The sequence below is a fragment of the Benincasa hispida genome, chromosome 6 (genome assembly GCF_027475165.1).
Source record: "Benincasa hispida cultivar pf3 chromosome 6, pf3_genome.v1.1, whole genome shotgun sequence".
Classification (NCBI taxonomy): Eukaryota; Viridiplantae; Streptophyta; class Magnoliopsida; order Cucurbitales; family Cucurbitaceae; genus Benincasa; species Benincasa hispida.
In genome coordinates this window covers 42,350,444-42,363,159 of record NC_143483.1, presented here as the reverse complement: position 1 = coordinate 42,363,159, position 12,716 = coordinate 42,350,444, and positions in this window count along the sequence as shown.

The following is a 12,716-nucleotide window of genomic DNA, read 5'->3' as shown; positions in this document are numbered from 1 at the left end:
AAATTAGGGAGAGATTGCCAATTAAACACTCAAAATTCATTTTTTTAAAAATTGGTTTTAAGTTTTTTTTTATCTTAAATTAACTTATTTTATAAACTCATTTTTCTAAAATCCATTATGATTTGAGTGGTTGCAAAAAAAAATTAAATGATTTATTTTTTAAACCAAGAACTTGAAAAGGTAAATAAACTGATGAAATTAAATGTTTACAATGAAGCAAGAGTAGAATTATGGAAAAATGTTTTTTTTAAAAAAAAAAAACTTCACTACTTCCTCTCAAGGAAATGTAATTGTAAGTACTAGTACATATTCCTTGAAAACAACAAATGCCTTTTAAAAAGTAAAATTTCAAAGTGGTTCAAAGCCCAAACCCACTTTTAAATCCCTTCCTCTTTTAAGATATTAAAAAAATTAAAAAAATTATTTTTAAAAAAAATGATGAAGAAGAAAAAGCAAAATCCTTTTAGGAATGAAGTGCTTATTCTCATTCCTTTTAGATATTAAAATGAGAGATTCTTAATTTTGGATGTTGACACTATCTCTCAAGTCTTTTTATATAGATGATGTATGTATGTATGGCCCCTCAAAGAATTTTAACAAATAATGGTTCTCAAGAATTTGTAAATGACCTTTAAGAAGTTGAACCCAATTCAAGATTCTTTCTACTCTAAGATATTTTATTTTAAAAAGAAAAATAGGAAAATAGGAAAAGAACATTATGGATCTTGAAAGATTTCAGAAAAGTTGAGTATTTATTCTTATTGTCTTTAAGAAATCAAAATAAGAGAAAAACATCAAAGATATCTTTTACTAATAATTGAGTAATTATTCTGATTCTATTTTACAAATCAAAATATGAGATATGAGAAATTGAGAATTTATATTCTTTTTTCTAGAAATCAAAATATGAGAGAGAGATAGTGCAATGTGATACAAAAGTGTGTAACAAGAAATTGTCCATTCCATCCTTAAATGTTTGCCAAAGTGAGATAGCTCAATTAGCATATGATATGTATTAGCAACAAAAAAAAGTTGTGGTTCAAATCCTCTACTCCCTATTATACTAAAAAATCATAATTTTTTTATTTCTCCTTCAACCAATATTTCTAAATAATTTCAGCAAAAGAGAGAAGAGAAAGAGAATGCATTCTGAAGAAAATTTCTTGGGTTGGGAGGAAATAGGAAAGGGTAAATTTCTTGTCTCTAGAATTTTGGATAGATATTGAGAGAGTGACCTATAACGAAAATTTGAATTATTGTATCGTTCTAAATCATCACTACTCAATTCTTCAAAATTTCAAAATAATTCTATTTAAAGGATAGTTTTGAAACATTTATAAATATTGAAAAATAATATTACTACTTTTGAAAGCGTAAGAGTCTTTTTTAAACAAATAACATGGTATAAGAATGTTTTAGGACTGTCAGGACCCAAAACAAATAAATTTATAAACCACTCTCAAGAGCTTGCAGGCAAGTGGAAACGTGTCGTCTTCATAGGGAGTCTAAGACGATCTTAGACTTAACTCGAATTTTATGGGTAACAAAGGGGGATTTTGAGATTATTTGGATTGCAAATTGATAACGGCCAGAAATGCATATTATTATAGTGCTAAATCCTTAAACAATGTTGGATTGCGTTGATGAAATATGTTAAATTACGTCCATTAAGCATAAATTCTATAATATTGCGGTCGCATGCGTCCAATGCATTAGAGCAGTTGATCTTTATATTTTTTTTGCAGAATAATGCGTTAATGCAATGCAAAGAATGCAATTATAGGAATACATTGGTCGAGTGTAACTTCACCGCAAGACTTTGCGTTGATTGTGCTCGCAAACATGCACCCAAGAAGAATCACCGCAACATGGTGGATGCATCCGGACGAAAGGACAATTAAGATCGATGGGACAGAAAGTTGACGGTAGTCGGATCCAAATTAAGTTGACAGCTGATAACGGTCACAAAGTACATCCAGCTTTATCGATGACAATTATCCGGCGCATCAGTCAGGAATTAAAGTTGTCCCATCTGTACAACCAGGAGAGAGAAGCCGCCTTTCACCTTTGATGCCCTATAAATACCAAGTGCTTTCTTTAGAGAAGGGGTTAAGCAGTCGATTACCTCATCACCATTACAAATTCATATATCTGTTCACAGTTTTCTTTTCCATTTTCCGGCGGAGCAAGAGAAGAGTGGTGACGCCAGAGATTGTCCAAGGCAGCTCGAGAGAGAACCTTGGGGCGTAACAGCAGAGAGTGGGTGGACTCTCGCGAAAGCGAGAATATCTTTAGAGCACGAGTAGAAACAGTGTAACGCCTGGCAGCAAGAAATTGTTCCAGGCTCTTTACTATACTTGCATTGTTATTCTGTACTTCATCTTATATCTATTCAATGGAAGTTCTATTTCTACATCTGCTCACTCTCTTAGTACGCATGAGTAGCTAAACTAGTTGAATGGGTTGAGAGGAACTAAGCTAACATGATCTAGGAAGTTCATTGCTTGCGATTGTCTTGTTTTATGTTGTGCAAAATACCCCTTTAGAGCTACTAGAGAGAGAATCTAAAGAAAGAACCTAATGTCTCGAGAGAGCTAGGTTAGAATCTGGAATCGAAAGAGCAAGATTAGGCTTACATAAACAAGAGATAGGGATTTAGAGATAAGCTCTGTTTGTCAACTTGCATCGCATGCATTCTAGGAATAGGAATGATATTATATGGTCGCATATTTGTGTGAATGTCATGTTGTCATCGCATAAATAGAGATAGAGGTTTATGTGTAAACCCTGTAGACTTATCGCATATTTATCGCATGCGTTCTAGCCTTAGAAGCCGTGGCATTCACGCCGAGAGGTAGTTTACTATTGTATGCATGTTGCATGATCGCAAGACATGAACGCATCCTAGGGAGTGTTAGCTGAAACTCTTCTCAACCCGTTCACCACATATTCATCGTATTTTCCGTTTACCAACTCTTTTCGAACCTTGCCGCATTCATTATTATTTTCATTAACGCAAAAACAACCCAACACTTATTTATTCAACTGGTTACCGCAAGTTTTCATAAAAATCTCCAACGCAACTATTTTCACAAGTCCCTGTGTTCGACCTTGGACTTACCAGGAAACTCAGAGAAATTTACACTTAGATTCCTCTGAGGAAACTTGAGTGCACAACGCAATCCACTAATACATATCATCCATAATTTCCATTTCATAAAATTCAAGCATCACAAATGCGATAAAATGGCATGAAAGTAGGAAAATTTGTATGGGTGGGTCAAATTTTGAGGCTCACTCGAAATTTGGCCTTTTTATGATGTTAGTCACGTATGAAATGTCCGTTTAGTCCCTAAAACGCTTGATATCACGCACACATCCAAGATTCTCACTCATTCCTTTCGTTTTGAACTCCTTTCTCTCGTGCTTTCCTCTCGTTAAAACGCCTCTAGCACATATGCAACCTAAATTCTCGTGCATTCCTCTTGTTTTTTAGTCTTTCCTCTCATGCCTTCCTCTCGTTCTTCATCGGACAGAAATTGAACGTTTTAAATTCTAATTTTCAGTCTGACTCCCTCATTTCTCTTACTTCATCTTCTTTCCACTTCCCCAATACAACATTTTTCTCTCTATCGCGTCTTCTTCCACTGGTAACTTGCATGTGTCTAATTCAAGTCTGTACCATCGAATGCCAACAAATTATGGACTGTCTTCTTCCACTGGTAACTTGCAACGTGTGTGAACTATCTCGTTTGCTCCTTTTTACACCTCCAAAAGTTAAGGTAACACTAGTACAAATTGTGGTTTAGGTTTTCTCTTTCATTTGATATCATAATTTATCCTTAGGTTTAGAGTTTAGGAAGAAATGAAAGGAAATAGGGAGAGGAAGAAAGGAGAGGGAAAATGAGAGAAAGAAGGGAGAAGAATAAGGAAAAGGAAAAACGAGAGAAATAATGAAAGTTTGAAACGAGACAACGAGAGGTAGGAGCAAGAGTCTGAAACGAGATTTTAACATAATGCAAGATAATGCGATTTTTTTTTCTCTAGTTCCATTTTTTTTTCTTTTGCCTACAATTATAATGGCTAACTTGAAGATTGCTATAAATGACGTTTTCCTAGAAAGAATACAAACCTTTCATCTCACATTGGGATTGCAAATAAGATAATCAAAGGGAAATTTATAGAGAGAGCGTTTCAAATATTTAGGAGAACTGTGTTTGAAAAATTCATGGATATGAACATAATCTTCAACAGCCTGCTAGTCCACCATATTTTATTGAGGGAGGTGGAAAGTAGTAGGCCTAATTCCATGAGCTTTAACTTGGATGGGATGATTGTTGAATTTTTTAAGGAGGATTTCCTATTGGTGATAGGATTGTGGCGATCACCTACTAAACTGATTCGTAGTGTTGAAGTGACGGAATCACTACGAATGAAATATTTCAAGAATTTAATGGCAATGCAAGTGTATCTCACTAAGTTTGAAGAATATTACGTTAGAGTTCGAAAATGACTTGGACGCAATGAAAGTTAGTCTTGTATATTATTTTGAGTTGGGGTTGATGGGAAAAGACAAGACAAAAAGTAGCATTGATAAATCGTTGTTGGGTGACATGGAGGACCTCAAATATTTCAACAGCTTAAATTGGGGACATATTTTATGGGAGAGAATCTTCATTGGTCTGAAAAAAGCTTAAAGGACAAGGTCAGTTCGTACAAGAAGAAAGTGAAAACAAATAAAAATTACATGTTGAAGTACAATCTACCCGGATTTCCTCAAGCATTCTAGGTATCAATTCTTACATTTTTTTATCATAAAATGTTTAATGAATTTTCATTATTTTCTAATAAACTAAAATAGTTTTATAGGTTTGGGTATATAAGATTATATCCACTATTGCTAGGAGAGTTGCAGTCTGACTTAACAATAATGCAGGGTCTTGATTTTTAAGGTGGTCATGCTTTCATTCATTGTCCAACTAGCTATTGTAGAAAGATGTTTTCAACTCACAAGGTGAGTAACAAACACTTCTTCACATTGTTTTAGTATTTAACATTGTTTACAATATGTTTGTCATGTAGTTGGTGATCACTACATTAACGAGGTATGATGCGGGGAGGTAATTTAAGGACACTCGAGTTGACGAACGTTCAGTGTATTTGGAGCTTCAGAAGGAGGATCTGATGTTGTCAGTGTCAAGAAGCTCAGAAGGAGAACCGATAGACATTGGCCAGGATGAGGTATTTGCAAACAAATTTCCTTAGTGAGGGCACTCTGGTTCGAAAGGGGCCGCTTTCTAGCTAGGATTAGAAACTTGCGCCAAAACGAGGACGATTATGTCGATCTAGGGGCAAGCTAGCCATTTTGAGTTCTTCCACCTCAAACCTCTCCTCATTCGGTTATGTTAGCATCTACTTTCTCTAAAGCACTAACTAAGGAAGAAGCGTTCCAAGCATAGTCTGTGAAATGAGACCATTAGGCTTCCTTACTCTACTTGCTGTAGAGAATGTCATTATCAACTCCATAGCCAACTCACCCATTCATACTCCCAACTGAAAGAGTTTCATGGAAAAGCTAGGGTTTGATGAGCAATCAACCAAAGAAGCAACCCCTGCCTTAACCTGCATCTTTCATGCCTAATAGAATATGGAGAGTGAGCAATGGTGAACCAAGGCGTAGGAAAGGCTATTCCTCCATACCTTGGATTTGATGACAAATATAGATCCTTTACTTCAAAATTACGTCTGATTGATGAACCTAGAATTTATGCTAAGGTTAGCAGCTCCACCCTTTCCTGGAATCACTCTCTATGGGCTAATAAGAAGGCATGTTTAAGCTTTCTTATAGATGGAAGCGAATGCACTCTTTTTGGACATATTTTCAATAGAACATAGAGCTCTACCCTTCCACATATTGGAAGATCTCTGTTGTCCTGGACTGGACAAGTACATAGAGATCTTCGTGGGACCGAGAAGGGAGTCTCAATCGATATTTTCTAGGATTCCTTATCATGCCACACACAGAGATCTTTCTATTGTCAGAGGGCTCCCCTCTTAAACAGACTCTTAAAGGTTAGGTTACTACATGCCTGCATCTAGGGAAGAGATTGACTTTGTACCGCCTGAAGTCATATAAATCGGAATCGGAAGCAATAAGAATGAAAAGGTCGGTCAATAGCATAACTCTTTCTTTCCTGGGTCTCCTTTAGAGAAATGGAATTAACTTATTCTCGGGTAAACAATGTACGACTTCTAGCTTCAAAAAGTTCTATAACATCTCTTCATATATAAAGGATGATGATGAGGCCTGGAATTCTGTTCACTGCTTGAGTTGTGATTGAGAGAGTTCCTTATAAAATAAAGACCATAGGACGAGTTTCACTTTCACATCATGATCGAAAAGGCAAGTAAGCAAAAAGATTAGGTCTTATTTGTGGTGGAGTGCTTCAAAAATCCATGGGGTTATGTTATGAATGAAGAGAGGGCTACTAGATCAGGATGCAGTAGCAGAGTTGTGTCAGGTCTTTCGCCTGACTCTAAAGTTTGTTTTCCAAGTAAGGATGCCCATTCTAGCTCTTTCGTTTTCCCTTTGCTTTCTTATTTACTTATCGCACATGCTCAGTCTCAACATCACTCTTCCCAAACAAAAAAAAAACTTTCCTAGATCTATGAAAGGTGAAACATTGAAGGTCCATAACAGATAACACAAATGAACAAGTTATTTTGTATTCAAGCAGTTAAGGGTCGGAGCTCATATGGATAGGTTCACCCATAAGAAAAAGGATTTTAGGTTGCAATGCCAGATAGATGCTTATAAAAAAATTTCCTATAAAGGTGGTCCACGAGAACCTCTCCACGCACATCAATTTGATAAGGGTACCTAATATGAGGATGGCAAAAAGGAAAAGAAACCCACCCACAAAATCGTCACCGGGGAACAAAACACCCACCTTGGCTATAAAGGTGACGGCGAAGGTTCGACCCTCCCTATATAGATAGATGGCCTTCATAATGAGCGGGAAGGAGAAGGCTAAAGCGCAACGCGCGTTCTCTTTCCTTTTATCTAAAAGGGAAAAGAAGGCATGATAAAAGGTCAATATAAAAGAAAGACATATAGGCCACGCAATCCAATTTGAGTGCAAGAAATGGAAAAGAATAAAAGAAAGAAATGAGGCTGCCTCCAGAGGCTTTACCCATCACTAGATAAGAATACTGTTATATAACATATAATTGAATAGAAGAAAAAACCATTGAAGAAGGTCGAAAACTTCGAAAAGCTCCGCCCTGCCCCCTAAGGATAAGGATAAGCACGCTATATAACGACAGTGCATGAACCTCATGAGGAGGACCACATGCCTTTCCAATTCAAGCATGATTCTTTCCACGAAGAGGAGTTCAAAATACATGAGTCAGATCTCCATGTACCAAAGCCAAATTTCAACTTAAATAGGACAAGGGTTCAGAGTAGAGACTAATTGCAAATCTTAGATGAATGGGTCTCGAGAGTGAAGACTAAACTGGGGGTGGTGAAGTCTAAATTTGAGGGAAGTGAAGGTACAACTATAGGAAATCACTAAGATATTGCAAACATTATGTCGGGTATGTATATTTTACGATTTGTGGATGAGTCACTTAGTTTGTGTGTTTTTTGCGTTTCATACTAACAAAATGGTGTAATTATGTAGAACAATGGGGAGGACGAGCCACGTGACCATGATGGGGAGGACAAGCCACATGATGATCATGATGAAGAGAATGAGTCGCATGATGATGGGCACGATGGTATGGATGAAGAACATGTCGAGAGGAATCCTACTATTCAGTCTATTACCACTGATGCCACCCTCTCTAGCACCACTCTTATTGACTCTATCATCGATCCCACCCTCACTAAGATCACTCACATCGAGCATACCTTTGAGTCGATCACCACTACTACCATCATGCCTATAACTAGCGCGACTCTCACCCTTTCTAGGACCATTCCCATCGACCCTATCGTCGATGCCACCCTCATCGGAACCACTACCATCAAGTATACCTCTGAGTCAATCTCTATCACTGCCATCGTGCCTATAACCACCACGACTCGCACCCTCACCACCACCACTCCCATTGATTCTATCACTGATGCCACCCTCACCAACACCACTTCCATCGAGCATATCACTGAGCCGATCACCACCACTGCCATTGTGCCTATTGAAGGAACTCTTATCAAAGAGAACCCATGAGTGGAAGCAAGATCGTTCCAAATTCATTGTGAAAGAATTATAAGCATTCACAAACATACTAACAAATTGACATTTCAGAACAAATTACGGCATGCTTTCATAAGTAAATACAAAGGGAATGAGAGCCTTACCTTTGAAGAACTTTTCTTCTGTTAACCTCTAACTCCCATGAAGACCTTGGACAACAATATCTCGCTCTCGCCCAGATCGTCTACTCAGTCGTTTAGTAGTCACGAACAATCTTCTCCACGAACAAGTAGCCTCTCGGACACCATCACTTAGTAACCTTGGTATTCTCGGAGTGAGAATCCAGGAGGTGTGGGCTTTATTGGATTTGGTAGAGGGAATGAAGAAACTACTATCGAACTCAACGACCAAGCAAGTGGGAGAAGGATACTGTCTATCGTGTAGACTTTGTGCTTGATCGTTTAGTAAAGGTACACGATCGTTTAGTAAAACAGGCTTGATCGTTTACACGATCATTTAGAGAAACTCGCTAGCCACGCGATCGTTTAGTAAAATGCTACACGATCGTTTAGATAATGGTGCGTGTACACAATCGTTTAGACAAACACTTGAAGCTGTCATGTAACCTCTCGTGAGCTAAACGATTGACAGTGTACTTAAATGATGCGATTCAGCGATTCTCCTCCAAAATGAAAACATTTTTCATTTTATCCTTCAGATATGAAAACAGAATACAACCTCCCATTTTCGCGCACGGTTATAGGAGAAACCACACACAATTATCTCATAATTTTTTTAATTATAAATAAATATAATAACTAACTTATCATATTATATTTATAACCTATAGTTTTAATATCACATCATATGTAACATTTAAACAGAAGGAAATCAAACTTGAGGATTTCCATGAGCAACAGAATAGATCATTCCAAATTACAATCATGTATGAACATTACAAATTACAGTCATAAACACTCAAGATCGATAACCTCTAATGACCGTCCTCAAAGGTAGAAGTTCCCAGAACACTCAGAATTGAGGTCGTGTCACCTATGGTCGTTTAGGTGAGATGTGAGTCTCTATTATCAACGACGTTATATACAGAGTCTAGTCATCTCGTGGTCCAGGTCTTATACAAACTCTTTGTATAGGACACCCTCGCTCGCACGTCTCCACATGAATGGTCAGGATCTATCATCTGTAATAGTTTACAACACTTGTAAACCTCCACAAAGCGGGTCATATCCGTAGTGTCACCAGGATCAGGTATCCCACCTTAATCCTTATACTACAAACCTATTTAGGTTATCACTTAAGGCATGATCCACTTGTATATCACATAATACATGCTTAAGTTCACATAAGATAACCATGGAGCTTTGTTTATTGGATATGAGTAAATGCCAGAATGAAATAACAATTATTTTATTCATCAAACAATGTGTATCTTTACAAAACAACAAGACTCTGGGAGAATTAGGACACCACTCCCAACATAAACTATAGTCCTTTTCTCCTTTACTTGATATAAATCATATTTATATCATTTTTCTCCAAATAATGTATCTCATACATCATATCAATTATATCACATATAACTGAACCAGTTTAATCATATCATATATAGTCAAACTCCCTCTTGTCAATTTGAACAGCTCAAACTGACCCAAAAACTAATTCTCAACTTGAATCCATTGAGCTACCAAGGGGATCTTATGGACCTGTAGCTTGAAGCTCCAACAGTACATGAATAGCTGACTAAACTCTTTAGTCACGAGATCCATGATCCGTTAACTGTCGAGCACTACACTAAAGATCGAAAACTGCACTATTCTCACTACAGATATATTTCTGTGTCCATCATATATAACCAATCAACAATACGATAACCCTTCACAGATACTCGTAAGTACAGTTTGGCTCATTTATCGTTTTGCCCCTGTAGTTATATTTAACTCCTTAAGTACCACTGATCCCTATAATGAACAATACATCATAGTCCTACTATGAGTGGACACCTCTCGGGTTATGAGAAGGTGTGTGGCGTCACATCGTTCAAGCCCCAAAATCAATCCTTAAGGGAGAAATCTATCTACTTACCCCTGCTTCGGGGAAGGAGTGAATTCCATCTTGTGTAGCTGAGTTCCCAACTCCCCAATCAGACGAATCCTCAAAGTGGTAGGTTTGAGTCAGCAATCTGGCCACTCGCACCTATGCAAATCAAAGAACTGCCCTCAAAGGCAGGAGTTCCCGACTCACTCAGGATTAAGGTTATGTTACCTATAGTCATCCTAGTGAAGTGAAGTCTCTATCATGAACGTCGTTATATAATGAGACTATACACTTCGTGGTCTGGTTTTATACAAATTCATTTGTATAGGACACCCCCGCTCACATGTCTCCACATGAATGATCAGGATCAGACCATCTGTGGCATGTCACAACACTTGTAATTATCTACAAAGTGGGTTGCATCCGTAGTATCACCAGGATAAGGTTTCCCTCCTATATCCATATACTACAAACTATTTTGGTTATCATTTAAGACATGATCCATTTGTATGTCTCCACATACATGCTTAAGTTACAACAATAACCAGAGATCTTATTTTATTGGTTTATGGTAAATGCAAATAAAACAACTCATGTTTCATAGACAACAGTGAAGAAAATATCTCATATTATTACATCACAAGCGTTTGTTCAATACAGGTGTTTACAAACTACAAGACCTAACGAGAGTTTGGAGCATCAACCCCAACAATCTCCCACTTGTTCTAAAGCGAGTGTGTGTACATAACAGCAAGTACAAATCAATAAACTAGGGCACTAAGGCCCAGTACAAAAATCTCCCACTTGCCCTAGTCCAGCCGTAGGTAATCCCGTAATCCCATGCTTCAAAGGTGAGCCTTAAAAACTGTAGTCATGAGAGCCTTCGTAAACGGGTCAGCAACGTTGTGCTCCGAAGCGATCTTCGTGTCTATCACGTCCCCTCGATGCATTATCTCACGAATAAGATGATACTTCTGTTCTATATGTTTGTCGCGCTTGTGACTCCTGGGCTCCCTGGAGTTCGTCACAGCACCACTATTATCACAATAAAGGGTGATGGTTCTAGACATATCTGGAACAACTTCCAGATTAGTCAGGAACTTCTTGAGCCTAACGACCTCCTTAGAAGCTTCATAAGTCACTACATACTCAGCCTCCATCGTGGAGTCGGCGATGCACCCCTGCTTAGTGCTTCACCATACTACAACTCCTCCATTAAGAGTGAACAGTGAGCTTAAAGTGAATTTTTTAGAATCCTTATCAATTTGAAAGTCAGAGCCCGTGTATCCAATAAGGATCAAATCCTTAGATCCATACATGATCATGTAGTCTCTCGTTCTCCAAAGATACTTGAGGATGTTCTTAATGGCGGTCTAGTGACCCTGTTTTGGATTAAACTGATATCTACTAACTATCCCCACAGCGTAGCAGATGTCTAATCCAGTACACAACATCACATACATCAAACTGCCAATGGAAGATGCATATGGGACCTGTCTCATCTCCTCAACCACTTGAGGTGACTTAGGACACATTTCCTTAGACAATGTAACTCCATGCCTGAAAGATAGTAGGCCCCTTTTGGAGTTTTGCATCGAGTATTTGAGCAACATCTTGTCAATGTACGATGTCTGAGACAGCGCTAGCACTTTGTTCTTCCGATCCCAAAAGATCTGAATACCAATAATAAACTAAGTCTCTCCCAAATCTTTCATTTGGAATTGGGTCACTAGCCAGTTCTTAACTGATATCAGTAAACCTACATCATTCCTAATGAGTAGGATATCGTCTACATACAACACTAGAAAAACTACTGAATTGTTGATGATTTTCTTGTTGTAGACACAAGTCTCATCAACGTTTTAGTCAAAGTCGTACAATTTGTTCGTAGTATCAAATCGAATGTTCCAAGATCGAGATGCCTGTTTCAGCCTATAAATGGATCGATTCAATTTGCAAACTTTTTTCTCTTGACCTTGGGCTACACTATATCAATGGTCTCCTCAAGATTACCATTCAGAAAGGCAGTCTTGATTCTATTTGTCATATCTCATAGTCATAATATGAGGCAATGGACAGGAGGATGCAGATAGACTTCAACATGGCAACAAGCGAGAAAGTATTCTCATAGTCGACTTCCTCCACCTGGGTATAACCCTTTGCCAAAAGTCTAGCGTTGAAGGTTTGCACCTTCCCATTGGCACCGCGTTTCCTCTTGTAGATCTATTTGCAACCTATAGGCTTAACCCTATTAGGTTGATCTACAAGATCCCATACTGAGATGAAGTACATCGAATCCATCTCAAGATCCATGGCTTTGACCCATTCATCCCGATCAACATCCTCCATTGCTTTCTGATAAGACAACGAATCCTTAACCTCTCCATCGGCTACCATAGCCAGGATTTCAGTGAAACCCATTTGCGAACAGGTGGTTTCGCAACCCTCCCACTACATCGA